The following is a 19,048-nucleotide window of genomic DNA, read 5'->3' as shown; positions in this document are numbered from 1 at the left end:
ACTAGTGATTTGGATCATTTTTCATAAGAGCAAAGATAGTTTTACTTTCTTTACTAGAGAATTGCCTGTTCATATCTGTTGAGCATTTGTCAATAGGGCAATGCTTTGTGTTCTCATAACTTTTAAACTTACTGTAGTCAAAGTTATTTATTTTATATCTCATAATGTTCTTTATGTTTTATTTTGACCTAAAGTCTTCCTTTACCTACAGGTCTGATAGGTAAGCTATTTTATGCTCCCCTACTTTATTTAAGGTATCACCCTTTATTTCTAAATCATCTATCCATTTTGACTTTATCTTGGTATATAGCATGAGGTATTAATTTTGTGCCTAATTTCTGCCATACAGTTTTTTAGTTTTTTCAGAAACTTTGTCAACTAGTAAGTTTTTCCAGAAGCTTGGATCTTTGAGTTTGTCAAACACTCCCTTGTGACACTCTTAAAAATTATTGGAGATCCCCCCAATTTTGTTTATGTGTGTCATTTACCATAATAGAAATTAAAACATCTTAGTGTTATTATAAAAAAAAGTTTTGACCTCATGTCCCTTTGAAAGGGTTTCAGAGACTTGGAGTCTCAGATTAAAACTTTGAGAACTGCTGCTCTAAAAATTGCAAATCTAACTTTATAGATTGATTTTGAAATTACCAATGACTCTCATGGCAAGACAAATGAACACGTGGCATAAATACCAATGAAAGGTGGATTTTGTCTCTGACTTTTGTAAGGAATTATTGCTACAGAAAAACTTGCAAAGCAGATGCAATGAATGGAAGCTTGAAGATCTGTCCATCAAGGAAAATTCCAGAGAAGAATGTGACCTAGAAGAGGCAGTTTGAATAAGTTGGCTCAGAAACTGTTTGAGTCACTTCTTCTTCTTCTTCTTGGATCTGAGGAAAAAGGTACCAGAGAGAATTTTCTCTACTTGTTTAGCTATTGACTTTTCCTTGGAAGATTTAGGATACAGTTCTGAAGATTTCAAGGTACTATCAATATCCCTTAAAGACTATTCAATCAACAATTACATAGCATTGAATATATAATAGATTAGGGAAATCCTAAATTCCCTCTCTCCCATCTAAATTCTCTTACCATTCTTTCCTTTAAAATAAATCCCTGTTTCCAGTATTATTGAGAGTGATTTGTCTGTTAAAAGCTTCAGTCAACTTACCAATTCTGAATCCAACTGAAAAGATAGCAGAATTGGGTGGGGGGAGGAGGGGAAATAATTTTGTCTTTCCCATTACTTTAGTTCTCAGTGTGTTTGCCTAACAATTTCAGTTACCTTAAACAACCCAGTAAAAGAGCCTTCAATACACTTTGTTCAGCAAAAGATAACAGAAGAACAAAGAAAAGTTCTAAAGGAGGCCAGTAATCATATTCTTGAAATTTTTATCAATTTTCCATTTAGTAATTTATATATTTATTCATAGTGATTTATTTATAATTTATATGTACCACTCTTTCAAAGATCCCAGGTATCCAATGTTTTATCTCCATGTCTTATAGAGAAGCAACTACATGTTTGCCAATATGCAATTACTTCTGTGGTGAAGTATATTATTGATTGCACAACAATTTAATGGTTGCTTGGTAGAGATAAAGATCTCTGTGGTAGCTTAACATGACTCAATTATCCTTTTATTTTTTGTTCTATAACAAGATAGACTAGTGTAATTGTTTGAAAAAATTCTGGTCTAGGGAAAGCCACAGTTCATATTAGGGAGATAAGGAGAAACTTAATAAAAAAAACCCGAGATTGATTTTTATATTGAATTAACCAAAGATAAGCAATGATTATTTTGCAGTACGATAATGTTAGAACTACAGAGAACTTAGAGTTTTCTGCCACTTTTTTCCTCATATTTAAAGATGAAGAAATTTTGGCCAGATTGGAAGTAACCTATCTGGGTCACCTACGTTGAAGCAAGGATTATATAAAATATAGATACCTATCAAGTAATAATTTATCAGGAAATAGCATCCATTTGGCACAGTAGATAGAGTGCTGGGGCTGGAGTCAGGGAGACTCATATTTAGACCTAGACACAGATACTTATTAGCTGTGTGACCCTGGACAAGTCATATAATCCTGTTTGACTTAGTTTTCTTATCTATAAATGAGCCAGAGAAGGAAAGGGCAAAGCACTCAAGAATCTTTGCCAAGAAAGCCCAAATGAAGCCATGAGAATTCAGATGTAACTGAAAAATGACTGAAAATACTGACTCCAGATTAAGTACCCTGTCTTCTGTACTATACTATGCCCTTTGGAGGGCAGAGACCATTCCTTATGTTTTCTTAGTCACTTTGTCAGCACAGTGCCATGTACACAGGAGAAGTTCAATAAATATTGACTTAGTGGATGAATGAATGGAATAATTAATATAGTTCTGCTATATCATTTCTATGCTGGTTACATCCAGAGCTTGTCCTGTCTACTGGTGATATTTCTTATATATGACTAATGAATTCCTAAAAAGTTGTATACAGCAATTTATAAATCAAGCCACTAGGGTCAATTTCTCTTATAAGGAATCCTAAATGATCTAATTTTTGTTTAAAATGAATAATCCATAGAATGCAAACAGGCAACGTATTCAAAACAGGATTCCTCTTTTCCTCTACAAACCTATTGTCTTCCTGACTTCCTTATTTCTGTTGAAGGCATAAAGATTTACCAGCCTCTTAGATTTGTGAATTGTCATTCTGGTCTCTTCCTTTTCTTTCACTCCACATAGTTAATCATCAAAACCTGTTGATTCTGTCCCCACCTATTCCTTATTAGTCTTTTCCTCTCCACTTTCATAGCCACCATTCTAGGTCAATTTCTTATCATCCATTTCCTAGACAAATGGCATAGCCTCCTAACTGGTCTACCTTTTCTTTTTCACCTTATTCTCCTTTTCTGCCTTATCTTTTCTCTCTCCAGTCTATTTTGCAGTCCTCTGCCAAACTATATGCCCAGTGGACAGATCTGAATGTACCCCTTCCTTGTTCAAAAAGCTCCAGTGATTCTCTGTTTTCTACAGGGCAAAATTGGAACTTTTCTGGCTTTTAAAATTCTTTACAATCTGACTCCAGTTTACCTCTTCAGGCATTTAAAAAATCTTCATCATCATCAACATCATAGCTATCATTTAGATAGTGCCTAAAGTTTCACAAAGTCCTTTTGTTCTCAGAACAGCCCTGTGAATTAGGTGTTATAATCATTCCTATAGATGATGAATTTAGCCTGGAGTTAAGTGAGTTATTTAGGATCCTACTATCAGTAAGTATCTGAGGCAGAATTCAAACTCAGGTCTTCCTGACTCCAAGTCCATACTCTCTGCCATATGCCACCCATCTACCTCCATTATTTCCCTTCATGTTTTCTATGGTCCCACCAGATAGACCCAGTTGTTTATCTTCACACTTGGTATTCTGTACCTTTGCCTAGACTGTTCCTTATTGCAAAACACTTCCCCGGACTTCAGCCTCTCAGAATGCCCAGCTTCCTTCAATACTTGACTCAAGAGCCACATCCTTTATAAGATCTTTAATGATTGCCTACAGCTTTTAGTGACCTGCTTTCCATTCACTGATTTGGAATAACTTTGCATTTGCTTTATACTTTTCCTGGTAGGATGTAAACTTCTTAATGTCAATAACTGTTTAATTTTTGTGGTTGTATCTTTAGTGCTTAGTGCAGTTCCTGGCACATTTTGGATGCTTTTAAATGCTATTATATTTGCTAATTGCTAGTTTTCTTCTGTTATAAGTTAGATGTTTCATTATTAAAGCTTATTTGGTGGAAAAGTACCACATAGTTATATAGCTTTCACCTTAAGCAACATCTATTCATTTTTGCTGCCATTACTGTATAAAACCACTCCACCGTAAGTCTGGTCCCAGGGAACATGAGCTGTGTCAACCACTGATGTAGGGAGAAATTCCATTTAGAGTTGAGCGTTTCTTCCTCCTATAATAAAGAATTAAAATTCATCCTCACGTCAGCATATCAAATTAACCTTGTTTATATGCTTTTTAATTAGTTGTAATTAAGAAACACTCTCAAACCATTTGTGCCTAAAGGGAACCTTGAATGAGATGGCAGAATGCTTCTTAAAACACAGGATGTTTATTTGATTTTATATTAGAAAATGAAGCACTTCTTGGAAGACACAATTTTTCCCCCATTTGCTTGTTTTCAGCAAAAGCTTCCTAAGCTCATGTGGAAATTCAGTGATCCAGGTTTTAGGACTGAGGGGACTTTCACGATCACATAGGTCAGAGTATCTTAACCTAATGTCTGTGACCTTTGTAATATTTTGATAGTTCTATTTTATTATAATTGGTTTCCTTTGGAACACAGTATCTTTTATTGTAAACATTTAAAACATTATTCTAAGGAATCTAAGGCTTCTCCAGATTGTTAAATGATTTTCAAAACAAAAAGGAATTAAGAACTGTCATGCTAGTCTTGTCTATTTAATAGTTAAGGGAACAGAGGCATAGAAAGGTTAACTATATGTAGCTGGCTCGGGGTTTAGAACCCATGCCCTCTGATTCCAAATTCCAGTTCTTTTACCATCATCCCACAATAACACTATTTCAGTGGCTGTTTGGTAACAATTGATCATTCTAAGGCTTTGGGATAGGATTGATCTGTATGAAAATCATTGTAAGTATATGCAAGAATATGCTACATTGGGAAAATGATGCTATTCACATTTCTTTTGATGAAGAAGTAGTTTAAAGTTAAATTCAAAACATTTGAAGTATTTGAATCTGACCTTGGAAAAGAAAAGTAGGCCTCAGATCAGCCTGATTCATTTCATGATCTGATTAAGAAACATAAAATGCTGGAACTGAAAATAGATGAGCTAGAAAATAAAAGGGAATAAATAAGTCAATTTATGTTTAGCATAGTTTCCCAAGGGAATTGGAAATGGAAGGACTGAATATATATCTTGACTTCTGGGAGATGAACTTCTTAAATTGAGAGAATAGCTAAGGTACTTAACTGAAAAATGATTGCAAAGTAAAAACCCTTTCAAAATCCCTCCTCTTCTCTGTAGCCCTGGCATGAGGCTCTGGGATGAGACCTGGATGGGCAGCAGGAGGAACTCTCAAGCAGGTGGAATAAATTCATTGATTTCCTTCCCCTGGAACACTTACCACATCTCATCTGGATTTTCCTATATTACCTATTCCAGGGCTGAAAATGAGGTTTGGAATGCAGGCAACACATTTTGAGAAAGCTTTAAGAGGACTGGCAATCTCAGAAAAAGACAAATGGCCTCATGGAATTTTATGTCAAATCTGCTAAAGGAGAGGATTTGAGTAATTGTGGATTATTCACTCCAGGGATTTGTGGTGATGTTTCAGTCATGATTTGTTAGTGGTTATTCATATAAATGAGTTTACAGATTCTACAAGGACAAGTTTTTTGTTTTGTTTTATTTCCTGTGAATACGATAAAAATTACCAGCTCATGGAAGAATCTGGATGAGTGGTTAAATTTGATGCAATTTAAAACTAAATTCCTTATTTTATAAAATACAAACAATAGATTACTAGTCCACTTAAGAAAATGAACCAATATTCTGGCTTAAGGATTTCTAATTAATTGCTTGCAATAACGGCTTCAGAGTGGATATATGCTATTCCAAATTCTATACAACCTAAGAAGTAGAAATAAAGAAAAATGATCTTCTTGAAGTCGTTAAAGAAGGAAATTTTAATAGCAAAGGGTTCATCAGGCAAAGTTATAACTAGGGTAGGCTGACTAGAGCTTTGCCCAAGGACACCAAAATTTAGAAGGTTACTTTTACTATTTTAAGCAGTAGTAGCCCTTAATTTGCTAGTATAATTAATTAAAACAGGAAGCTACTAGATAGTGAAATTCCTGCCCCCTCCCCAATTTTATAGCAAGTACATCCTATATGAGCTATTCCCCAGGGTAGCTTTGTCCTTTCTCCTTCCCCTCAAGCAGAAGCCACTTGGTGTTCCTGGGTGGTGAATGTTCTTGAGTGTCTTCTTGCCATAGAGACTAGTGTCCTAAAGTCTCCTTATTCCACTGCCAAAAGAATTTCTCTTCAAAAAAGTTAATATGAAAATACAGTTAAGATACATTTTGTGCTATTTGCCCTGTGTTTCATAACTGCCTACTATATTGCTTTGTCAGTTTATTATTATCTCTCTTCTTCCATGAAATGTAACTTCACTAGAGTAATTGGCTTTGTGCCTTTTAAATTTTTTTCTTGAAGAAAAGACTAGATTCAAAGTATCCTGAGAGAAGAGATACAAGTGAGATACTCCATGATGAATTAGTTAGCATGATGCATACATGTTTGGTTATATCTTAAAAATCTGTTGGCAGTTCATTTGAGTAAATAATGAACTTTACTCATATGCCCCATTTGAATTAAGATTATTGCTATTTTGTTAAATATTTATCATGTCTCTAAACATTTTCCTTATTTTATTTGCAATGTACATAATGAAAAAATTAATATTAATAGCTTTATATTATAATTTGTAACATTATTTTAATGATATGTTATAACTAATCAATACACAAAAAAAGTAACCAAATGTCCTTGTTGCAGTTCAGAAGGCAAACACAATGAAGTCTCCCATTACTAGATGCCCAGTTTAGGGCAACAAGTAGATTATATATGAATTTATAAATTAACAACCCAAGATTTCATAAAAAGTCCTCAAACTTCCTACTTTATACATTAAGAACATGAAGGATAGCCATCAATGCTATGCCAATGGGCAAATGCCTGTTTTCAGGATGATTTTTCTTGTTGAAAAGGATTATCAAGTACAGTTTTGATTTTATGATTGTTTTGATAGCATTGTCAAGATGGTTACTTTATAAATAACTTGCTTTGTATTAGGGAAAGGCTAATATAAATATCAACTTATCAAAGAGGAAAGCCTCAATGAACAAGATCTTAGCTAATCACTTACTAGAATTTCCTGCTCCAAAGTCTCATGATAGCAACAAAGGTAACCATGGCTACTTGAATGTGTATAGTTGGAAAAAATCTTGAACACGAGGACTATGTTCCCCAGAATTCTTTCTGTATCTTCTAGGATCCCTTTTCCTGTGTCCTCATATTTGTGTGGTTATGATTGGTTATAAATTTTCTGAAACTCCTCCCTCTCTTTCTTCTTCCTCGAGATCACAGTCAAGTTAGGCAGTTTTTACTCTAGTTTTTTTTTTTTTAATTTTATATCAATAAATCTCATAAATATAATACTTGAGTTATTGTATATTAATTTTAATTCTCACAATTGAATGAGTGACAAAACATGTATTAAGTGTATATTACATGCTGAGTATTGTGCTAAGCACCAGGGATGCAAGTACAAAGAACAAAAATAATATCTGCCCTCAGGGAGCTTACATTCTAAAGGAATGGCCATACCTATGCAAAATTTAACCAAACCAAACTGATACAGTGATTTAAGAAGCAGACCAAACCACATTTTTAGTCTATGCCCTAGGATTAATTAAGTAGTTTACAGGTGAATTTCCCTTCTCTTTTCATAAATAGGACTATTTATTGAGACTCAGTCTTCTGAGGGATGATCTTATATCCCCACAACATCCAGAAACATGAATTACTATTATTGTTCTTATTACTAAACTTAGAGAAGAAGATGGGGAATATAATTAATAGTGTGACCTGGAATGGTGATGACCAAAACATTCCTGAAAATATTTTTTAAAGGATTGGTCTCTAATTACCTGTCACATTTGGTCATGAACACACATATATACATATATATGTTTAGGTATGTGTGTATGCACACACATACTACTGTATTAGGCATAATGGAAGTAACTATATGGCATTATGGACAGAAAACTGGGCCTGGAGTCAGGAAGACTTGAGTGAAAATTCAGACTCAGATACTAATTAATTTTATAACCCTGGACAAGTCACTTGATTTCTGACTGCCTTGGTTTCCTCATATGTAAAAATGGGAATAGTAATAGCACCTATATCAAAGGATTGTTGTGAGGATAAAGTGAGATATAAGGTGCTTCACGAACCATCAGGCATATGTGTTTATACTTATATATTCATGTGTTATATAACGAATGCTAGTTTTATTATTTCTAGTCATTGTTTATGATATAACACATATTTGAAAAAAGAATGAGGTGAAGATAAAATTAGATTTGATCCTAGAGTAGATAGGAAGACATTGGAATTTATTGAGTAGAAGAGTGGCAGTCAAACCTTTCTTTTGAAGAAAGATGTGACAAAGAGTCCGGGTAGAAGTGTAGAACTATATTTTGGGTAAAGGAGGTTTGGGACTAACTAGGGTGATGGTTGTGTGATTAGAGAAGGGGACAAATGTAAAAAATGTTCTGGAGGTGTAAATAACACAATTTGGCAACTCAATGAATTTTTTGGATTGAGGGAAAGTGACAAGTCAAAGATGACACTGAAGGGGTGATCAAGGGTGACTGAAAAATGGTATTCCCATCTTCAGTAAAAGGCAAGTTTGGAAAAGGGGTGAGTGAGAAAATAATGTAATGACATTTACTTTGGTGATCACAACACATTTATGCTTTTATTCCAGGACAACTCACTCAATCTCACATAAAATGAGAAACAAGAAGGAGACGGTAGGTATAGATTGTAGCTTCAAAATAGTAGATACAGCAGCTGTAAGGTGACCTATGCAGGGTATGTTGGATAAAGTAGGAAATTTCCCCAGTGGCATTTGTGTAAAACATGAAACTATATATGATTCTCTTGGTGGTGGGTAGTAGATAGGTGGGAATCGTTTTGAGAAACTAGCAAGGGTTCAGATGGGAATTAGTAGAGAGGATAGTTTCCTCATTTGTAAAATATGGATAATAATAGTACCGATCCCACAGGGTTACCAGGAGAATAAAATGAGATAATATTTTTAGAGCACTTTATAAGCACTAAAGGCACCATATAAATACTAATTATTATTAAAAGTTAATTACACAATGGCTTAGGATAGGCATATGAATTAGATCAAGGCTTTCATTGGTATAGAGGACTCCAAGTTAAGGAAATTCTCTCTACCAAAGAAGCTCAGCACCTTAGAATCTTTGAGAGTTGCCTTGATTATAGTAAGAGGTACAATCATTTGTTCAGTATGTGCCTGACTTAAACTCAGATTTTGAGGTCAATTCTCTATCCACTACTACACACTTTAAATATAATTTATTTTATGTGGATTTATTATTTCTTTTTTGCCACTGTTGCCAACAACTGAATAATTTAAGGGAAAAATTGCTTAACAAATATGTGGAATCCAGTAAAACAAATATCCACATTGACCAGGACCAAATACACCAAGTCTCACTCTGCATTCTCTTTCTATCCATATCTGGCAGGAAGTGAGTGCAGTGTTTTATCTTCAATAAAGTTTATTAGCAGTTTATTATTGCACTGATCAGGCAGATAGGTGGTACAGTGGATAGAGTCCTGGGCTTAGAATTAGGAAGACTCATTCTTGATTTCAAATATGGCCTGAGACACTTACTAGCTTATGAAAACCTGGACTAGTCATTTAACCCTGTTGCTTCAGTTTCCTCATGCATAAAATAAACTGGTGGTAGCCAGTGTGAGAATGTAAGCTATGACTTCATAGAAATTTGCAAACTACCTTGAATAAATGAAAATGGCAAAAGAAGCTGTAACTATCCCATGGGAAAATTTGCACATAAACCTTGGCCATCCCTGACAGTGCATCTTCTTTGTTCTGTTTCTGCATAATACTCATCTGGCAGATTCAGCATGTTATTTTGTCTTCCTGATACCTAGGACAGATTTCTTGTGAGTAAACTCCCCCAATGAGCCCAATTTACCTAATTAACTCTAATAAAACCATAAAAATCATCCTGGTATGGGTTTCTCTTTGGTATCTCAGTATTCTCTAGAGGATATGCCACCCTACAACTGCATTATCAGTGCAAAAAACATATGCTACCTCATGTTACATTTGGCATGATTAGCAGGATAATCGGCCCCCCTACAAATATTGTGTCCTTATAGATGGAGAAGGAAATGGCAACCCACTCCAGGATCTTTGCCAAGACAACCCCAAATGCAATCATGAAGAATAAGATACAATTGAAAAAAACAAAATTGCATTGATCGGTGTTCTGAAGTCTTTGTATGAGCTGGTTTAGTTCTGTTCATATCACTTTACATCACTATCCTCCATGACTGTATTCTTCCTAAGAATCCATGACTTAAGAAAACGAGTCTTTACAATACCTAAATTTGTGACTCAGCACAAAAACTGATTATTGAAAGAATGATTCTAGTCCTTTTTAAAATGGGCTTTTAAAGGCTTGGATCTTAGTTTGGGTGGGGACATAGTCATGGGACATAGTCCTATTCCCCTAAACAGAAGGTTTCTCCTCCAAATCGAGGAAGGACCAAAGCAAAGATTACTTAGTCTGAGAGGAATATATACCAATGTCCAAATGGAAGTCTAGTCAGCCTGAATAATTTGTAAAAATTGTCCATTTTTCTTCTGTAAATTGGCCTCACTTTTTAACCATATGACTAATCAGTAATATGGTCTTAAAGGTAATATCTGTTTACTTTTTACCTTGTATATTAAAATGTGTATGGTAGGGCTATGTAAAGGCCATGAACTCTGTCCTTGTCCCTTCTTGCAATGAACAGCACAGGTAGCCCAAAGCTAGCCAATAGTTTGTTCTTGGCTTCATATCAAACCAAGGCTGGGGATTACTTTTATAAATATGTAATTATGAATTTTTGTCACATTCTGATGAATAATTCACTCCCAATTTTATAACATTATATCAGGAATGTTAAACAACTAGTCAAGTCAAAATCTGATATTTAAAGAGATTAAAGAAAATATTGGGCATATGTTCCTTCTTTCACAGTCTTCTTATATTAGAACAGTGTAATTTGAAATTTTTCTGTGAAAGAAATTTATACTATGAATATTCAGGGCCTTGCATGGTAATTTGTACACCAAGAGTTCAATATTAGGATCTCATTGTGGTTTATATATGAGCAAAGTGCAATTCACTATTCCTTTTCATCTTGTGTAATTAAAAAAAATTACTTATTTTAGAATATTTTCCCATGGTTACATGATTCATGTTCTTCCCCTCTCATCTTTATTTCCTCCTCCTGGAGCTGACAAGCAATTGCATTGCATATATATATATATATATATATATATATATACATATATATATATATATAAATTGTTCAAAACTTATTTCCATATTATTTATATTTGCAATGGAGTGATCTTTTAAAACCCTAATCATGTCCCCATCGAACCATGTGATCAATCATATTTTTTTTCTGTGTTTCTGCATCCCTTCTCATAAGTTCCTCTGGATTGTCCTGGACCATTGCATTGCTACTGGTAGAAAAGTCTATTACATTTGATTCTACCACAGTGTATCCATATCTGTGTACAATGTTCTCTTGGTTCTGCTCCTTTCACTCTGCATCACTTCCTGGAGGTCATTGAAAATCACATGGAATTCCTCCAATTCATTATTCCTTTTTTAGCACAATAATATTCCATCATCACAAGATACCACACTTTGTTCAGCCATTCCCCAATTGAAAGGCATCCCCTCATTTTCCAATTTTTTGCCACCACAAAGAGAGTAGCTATAAATGATTTTGTACACATCTTGTGCAATTCTTATCTATATCTTTACATAATTCACCCAGAGGGAATACAAGTATGTCTTATTGCCCAGAGGGTGATACACAACTTAAATTCTTTGGTGATTTTGATAATTCATTACTCATATGCATGTAACATCTTTGGAAAACTATTGATTGTAAAATGATGGTCCTTTACTTTTGGGAGAAGTTATGGGTCAGGAAAAACAATGCTGAATTGCTCTACAGCCAGCTTTCCTGTTAAATTCTTATGGTAACTTGTTCCTCACGCATTGTCCATCCAAGATATATGTACTAATAACTAGTTCTGTGGATTTTCTATTTAATTGCATATGGACAATAGCCACACTTCATGACTTTCCCTTTGTGATTAATTGGACAGAACTCTTATAAATGATTATAGATTTAATTTACAAGGATTTGAAATATTCCAGGTCTTGATGTAATTGACTCAAAGTCACACACAAACATGAGTGTCTTTACCACCTCTAAAGAGAAACTCCCTTAAGCCTGGAGGGTCTTATGATGTCAGTTACAAAATTTCTCTACTTACTAGTCCTCTTTAATAGTTACTGTCATGTAATTTGATGTTCTCTATTATGATTATTTTTGAAAATATTTTCCATGAAATAGTACAACAAAAATGATGAAGACTCTCACACATGATGTTTCTTCTTGTCTTTGAATGCATATATATAAAACACCTGGCAACTGTTTTGATAAAATTTCTTTTATTTGCCCACATAAGGAGCAATTTTGAGTTATACTACCATTTACCTGCAACTTCCTTTGTCTCCTGGTTTCACTTACATATAATGGGAATACAAGAAAATTACAGTAATATGTCCACTTTTTTGCTCATTGGATAAGGATCTCTCATTAAGAGTGCTAATGGCTAAGTTAATGCTGATATTGTCTAAAATCATTGTGATTCCTACCAGATACTGCATCTTTTCTGCCATATTGTAACAGTCATTTCAAAAGACAAAAGAGTCCACATAGGATTGAGGAATATTTTGCATTTTTCTTTATTTTGTGAGTTGACATTACTAAATAATTTCTAAACAAATGATTACTGATGAGAACGTCTGTACTTAACCAGGCTGGTCCTTGGAAAGTAGACATAATCTGGTGCTAGGATCAAATTTGCAGGCTTTCCAGAATGGTAGAACCCAACAGAGTTGGCAAAGAGCTCCAGGGTCATCTTTATGCCTCAATCAAGAATTGAAATAGTATTTGAAGGTGGTGTAAACCATATACATGATAAAAAACTGTTACTGAAGCCATATTTCCAAATATTTCAGAAATGAATGATTTTTAACATTTGTGTATTTAGCCACTCATTGTCTCCATATGTGGGTAGGGGTCAAAGCCTATACTGATTTAAAATAGGAGGTAACATTACCATATTCCTGACAATCCTACCAACCCCTCTTTAATCCTTCCTTCCTAAAACTTAATAATATGGAATCCATTTTAATATATAATTTTCCTTTGGAGGTTGTATGTGAGAAAAATATGCTTCTGTGGAAGATTTGGGGTTGAGAAAGGATCAGTTCTTTGTTTTGCTTTACTCCTCAACATTATCAGTTAAGGACAGTTAGGTGGTGATTGAATAGAGTAAATAGAGCCCTGGGTCTGGAGTCAGGAAGTCCTCAGTTCAAATATGCCCTCAGACACTTCCTAGCTGTGTGACACTTAACCTTTGTTTCCTCAGTTTTCTAATTTGTAAAATGGGACAATAATAACACCTACCTCCCAGGCTTTTTATGAGGATAAAATGAAATCATATTTATGAAGTACTTAGCATAGTGCCTAGCACACAGTAGGTGGTATATAAATATTTTTAATAATTATTCTTACCTCTCATCTTCCCTGAGCATGGGCAATATTCATTTTTTAAGCTTTGATATGATGGATTTTGAGCTCAAAGAGAGCTTAGAGATGATTTCACCCACACACTTAATTTTACAGATGGAGAAAATGAGGGTTATTAAGATAAAATGATTTGCTTAAGGTAAGGTGGCAAGTTTGTTAGAAGTTCTCTGCTGGGAGTCATCAGACCACGACGCCTAGACAGAGTCACACATGGTAGCTGGGGAGACCACAGAGTGGTCCTTGGCGAGATGTTATTGCCCACCCAACCCCCTTTACATGACCTCTTTCATCAATGCCCCTTACCAATGAATTGGCATGATTATTATTCCCCCCAGTCTCAAAAGAAATAATGCAAGAGCAAAACATTTGTACCCTAATTCCCCAAAACATCACCAAAAGATCAGACCCTTAAACCCAATCCCAAAAAGACTATCATCGGTTAACTTTTATTAGGTACATAATTCCCAGCAAAACTGCAGCTACAGGCCAAGCCCAAAACTTTCCCACTCGTAGAAGCCTATTCTCATGAAGTCAACACAAATCAATCATAGAGGCCCAAGCAATAAGTACAAGTACATCAACCTTCAGTACGCCTCAGTGACTCAGTTACATAAATCAGTAACTCAGGAACTCCCTAGTAAAGAACCCTGAGAAATGACCAGTCTAAATTTGAATTGTGTTCCCAGTACCCCTCAGCCTCAATGGTATGATTGTTGAATTGTCTTCTAAGAACTGCTGATTAATTATTCAATTTTATTAAAAGCAACATGTAATTTTCCTTGATTGTTTGTAAGCTCAAAACTTCTCACAGGGTAATGAGAAAATCAAGCCACCTGTGATGAAATAATTTATCTTGTGTGCAACCTTTATTCTGTCTTTAATCACAATACAAAAATATAGAATGTTAATCAAGTGATTTGTTAAAAGTTAATGTATCACTTTTCTAATGATCTCTCTTTGATTTTTGTGTATCTGCATGCCAAGAAAATGGGTATAAAAATAAAGATCAGACATCGGGATAGCGGAGCAGCTGTTAGGTACAAAGCAATTCCATGGCTGTTATATTTAAGCTGTCTTCCATTTGTTATTTTTGTTGATTGATTGTTTGCCACCAGTCGGGAAACCCTAGAGTTGTGGGCAAGAGTAGACTTTGCCTGCAGCAGTTCTCAAAGTCAGAAACACTAGAAAAGTTTTTCCAGGTGTGTATTTCTGGAATGATTTTAGTGTTAGCTTAAGGGGCATGTGAATGTAGGAAATTCAGGTGTAATTCTGATTTTCATTTATTTATTACGGCAACTAACTGACAGTGGCTAGAGCATTAAACTTAGAGTCAGGAAAACTTGAGTTCAATTCTTCCTTACACATTTATTAGCTGTATGATTGTGGGTTCATTACATAATCTTTCCCTGACTCAATTTTCCTTATCTGTAAAATGGAGATAATGATAGGATCTACCTCTGGCTGTGACTAGAAAGAGCTGCTATAGGAACCTGCGGCTGCTTATTTATAATGGAGGTAAAACAGAGAAATGCTGAGGGATGTCACATAGGGATGCTGGTACACAGAGGACTGCTCTGGGGTTTACTCTGGGGTTTGCCTGCTGATCTCTATGATGGCTGATGGATCAATCTATTTCCTAACCTCCTCCCCCCTTCACTCCCTCCCTTTTCCACCCAGTTCTTCTTGAAGCCTTTGGCTCCTTCCCTTCCCACTTGAGTAAATTATAAAATTATTCTTTTCCTTTTTCAAGTCAAGGGGTTTATTGGGATAACAGGATGGGAAACTGGGGTAAGAGGGATGAGGATTTTCCTAATCTAAATGAGGTAAAATTGAGGATTTGGGAGTCACATGTGTGACTCTTAGACAGTTAGGGAGATGGAGGATAACAGCAGTTCAAAATCTTCTTTCTTCTTCTTCACAAAGTCCGCCTGGCTTGTCTCCTTTCTCAGATTCAACCCCAGAGAAAAACACAGTTCAAAGTCTCTAAGTTTCTCCTGGCCAGCTCAACTCTCTCCAAGAGACCACCAACTCAAAAGCCAAGTTTCTTTTTTTTTTTTATCAGCTTCAACTACTCAGAGTCAGAGAGACAGAGACCAAGTCCAAAAGCCAAGTTTCTCTTCTCAGTGCGGCCAGCAAATGCCCAACTGCCACTACTGGGAACATTCCTTTGGAATCTTCTCTTGACTGACAGCTAGAGCTAGGTCTCCAGCCTTGCATCTTGGCCCACAAGTCCTGCAAAACCTCTCTCTCTTCATGTCTCTATCACATAGGGTTGCTGCAGAGATCAAATGAATTAATATTTGCAAAGTGCTTTGCAGGTCTTAAAGTGCTATATAAGTACTGGCTTTTATTATTATTATTATTATTACTGTTATTATCATTACATGCAAAGAATCATCATTAGTGAAAATAGACTAATTGGACTGGAAACTTCTTAGATCTCAAAGAAAACATAAATTGAACTAGTCTACCCTAATTTTGATATCCTGAATTACCAATCCAGCAAATCATTTTAATTATAATCATTATATAGCACTTTAAGATTTGCAAAGATATTTACATATACAGCTTAGAACTATATCTCATTTGATCTTCATAACCCTGTGAGGAAGATGCTAGGGTATGGCTAGGATCATACAGCTAATCAATGTATAGAGGAAGCAGTTGAACTTAGAATTCCCTGATTCCAAATTCAGGACTCTATATCTAAACTCACCTTGTAAAATTTTCTTGAACTATAAAGATCTCAGATCTTATCATGTCATAAACTCTTATTTAAAATTTTCTGAAAAGAGGATGGAAATGGGGAGGTGAATTTGCCTACAAATGAATATCTTTTCCCTGGAAATTCTACTTTTAGAGAAATTATAACCATCTTTATTCTTTTAATTCAGAATGCCTGATAATTATTGTTGGAACCATACTTACGTTGACCTTTCTAATACCTATGAAAGAAAAGTTTGCTAAGCAAAAGAACAGTATAAATAAGATTACAGAGGAAAAAAGGTTAAGCTACTTAACCCCATTTGCTTTTAAGAACTTTAAAAAAGATTTTATTATCATATATTTGCATACAATATATTCTCTAAAATGTTTTACAATATATTTGCATAGCTTTAAGAAAATCCATTTTACTAAAAAGGCAAATTTAGGAGAAAAATAGGGAAATTACAAAATGATCATTAGCATTGCAAAAAGGGGTTTTCAAATTATATTTTAAAATTCATCACTCATCTTTAAATCAATATTCTTCCAATAGGATGCCATTTCAAAGGCACCATTTTAGGCAAATGAGTCCTTTCAGTTGCTCTGGCTTCTTCCCCCTTCTGAATTTCACTTAGGACCTAATAATCCTCTGCTTTGCTGGTGTTATTTTCAAAGACTCCCTCTCTATTACATCTGCCTGGTCTGCCCTCTACATATAGTTTTTTTTTTTTTTAATTACTGAACAAAAGCCCTTTTGCTCCACTTCAAAGTATTCTTTCACTCTGTACATTGGGTTCTCTACTAGATTTGTTAATTACCTTATTCTCTGAGTTGGACTAAATTTATGGTTTGTAAACACACAGCATTTCTGACAATTGGTGATTAAGCCTTGGCATATTGTACTCATTAATTAATATGGGTAAATTTTCCTTGAAAATAGGGTTTATCAATCATCACAGAGTCTTAAGAGAGATGATAAATAGATGACAGTACCTTGAGGTGCTATATTCTACATTTCTATAGCTATATCCCCATATATTGATATTTATCCACTGTATAATAACTTAATCGGTCTGTGCTCTCATAATTGTGGTTTCTCTGTCCTGATCACAGCTTTTCCATGTTTTTTAATAGTATGTGATTTATATCTCCAAAGAGGCTGAACTGAAAAAAAAAATAGACAAATCTACATGGGTCAGTCATGTAAGTTTAGAAAAACCCCAACATTTCATGGCTCCAAGTGAAGCTCCTGTCAACATGGAAATCTAGAGATCCCCAGTTTATTTAGTTGGAGTATAGAAACCCCAGGTTTTGACCTTGTCACAGGAGAGTTTCCCCTTGAGGGAAGGTCCCTCTTCACCAGACAGTGAACTTCCTGGTAGTTTGGGTGGGAACAGCTAATCCCATCCAATATTGAACATCCCTTTTGTCCCAATGGTTTCTTCCCCCTAGGCTAAAGTCCATGACCAAGGTGACCCAGCCCTAGGCTGAGTCTTTCCCTTTTGTGTCCATTGTAGGGCCCCAGCCCCTCACTATTATTCCTGTCTGGAACTTCTCATTTTCCTTTCTCACCATTGTAAAGTCAATCAACTGTCCCTCTAATCCTAAAGCCCCCAGGTCATCTAGAGTGGTACATAGGTTCCCCAAGTTCTTTTGTTCCTGGGAGTCCATCCTGAGTTGGTGGCACTCCCAGGGGCTGGTGACCAGAGCGTCTTGACTCTGGTGTAGTCTTGGAAATCAGCTCTGTTGTCCTAGTAGTAGCGCTAACCCCTTTTCCCTTGATTAAAGAGTGATTTTGACTATTTAATAGTTCTGTGTTTTTTCTAGTTGACACTCCCTACTGCACATCTTTAACTTCCACACTCCATTCTAAGTGCACTAATCATTCTTCAGTTTTTCTTTTTCTTGATGATGGCTTTTATGTTATATATTGCACACAAGCCATGACATAGCTAATATTCTGCAGCCACCTACCCTGCCTCTATTCTTGTTCTTTTGGTTGCTTGCACTTTTGCTTCCTCATAGGTTAGGTAATGCATGATTTTACCACATATATCATCCCTGGGGGTATGTTGGTGTTAAAGATCTGTTTTGTGTAAAATAATATCTTAGCATGACTGAAAGCATGGTATAATCTCAAAATACAATGCAGCTCATTCATCTTTTTAAAGACAGTGAAGCATGGATAAGGAGGTACCTCGAGCTCAGTTGGAATGGAGAAACAAAGCAGTTAATTATGTCTAATTACATAGACCTGGCTGATAATTGGATTTCTTCTTGTGGAGCAGCCTCTATTTCTGTTGAGGTGTTGTTGAAATGTGCTAATTTTCAAATTAAAGGCAGCTGATCTGGTAGCATCATTTTTTTTTAAATGGAAAAAAAAAACCAGGGAAGCCTACCATAAATAAATTAAGACTTGCTTACAAGCTGCTGGTGACTGAATGCCTATTATGAACAGGTGTGGTTATTAGGCAGTGTGCAAGGGAACTTAGTTACAAGAGTTAAAAAATAGTAAGACCTTTCAAAAGAAGAGGAAAGTTTGAAGATTTCACTTAAATCCAATTTGGAGGCCAAGGAGGATGCTGTAGTGAACTGTAAAGTGTTTTCTTTGTGTTTCTTTTTTCCCTGCTAGTTTCAACTAACATCTAATTTATGCATATAAAAAGTGAAATTTGATTTTAAACTCAGAGAAGAATGGCAGGATTTATCTCTACTATTTAAGTTATGAGGGAAGATTTTTAAAAAAGAGACAAAACAAATAACAAAAAGAATGTACAGAGGT

At 35.2% G+C, this 19,048-nt stretch overlaps 1 long non-coding RNA gene across 1 annotated transcript; it reads right to left on the bottom strand.

Annotated features, from left to right (window-relative positions):
• Window positions 1-543: 543 nt before the first annotated feature.
• LOC103100189 (uncharacterized) lies at window positions 544-7,007 on the bottom strand. The gene is made up of 3 exons (XR_471751.2): window positions 6,962-7,007; window positions 3,823-3,959; window positions 544-890 (listed from the first exon to the last, which is right to left on the bottom strand). It is a non-coding gene; the product is annotated as an uncharacterized LOC103100189 (long non-coding RNA).
• Between the last annotated feature and the right edge of the window lie 12,041 nt (window positions 7,008-19,048).

This window comes from Monodelphis domestica, chromosome 8 (assembly GCF_027887165.1).
Source record: "Monodelphis domestica isolate mMonDom1 chromosome 8, mMonDom1.pri, whole genome shotgun sequence".
In the NCBI taxonomy this organism is placed as follows: Eukaryota; Metazoa; Chordata; class Mammalia; order Didelphimorphia; family Didelphidae; genus Monodelphis; species Monodelphis domestica.
The sequence above is the reverse complement of the archived record's forward strand: the minus strand, read 5'-3'. Positions and strand labels throughout refer to the sequence as shown.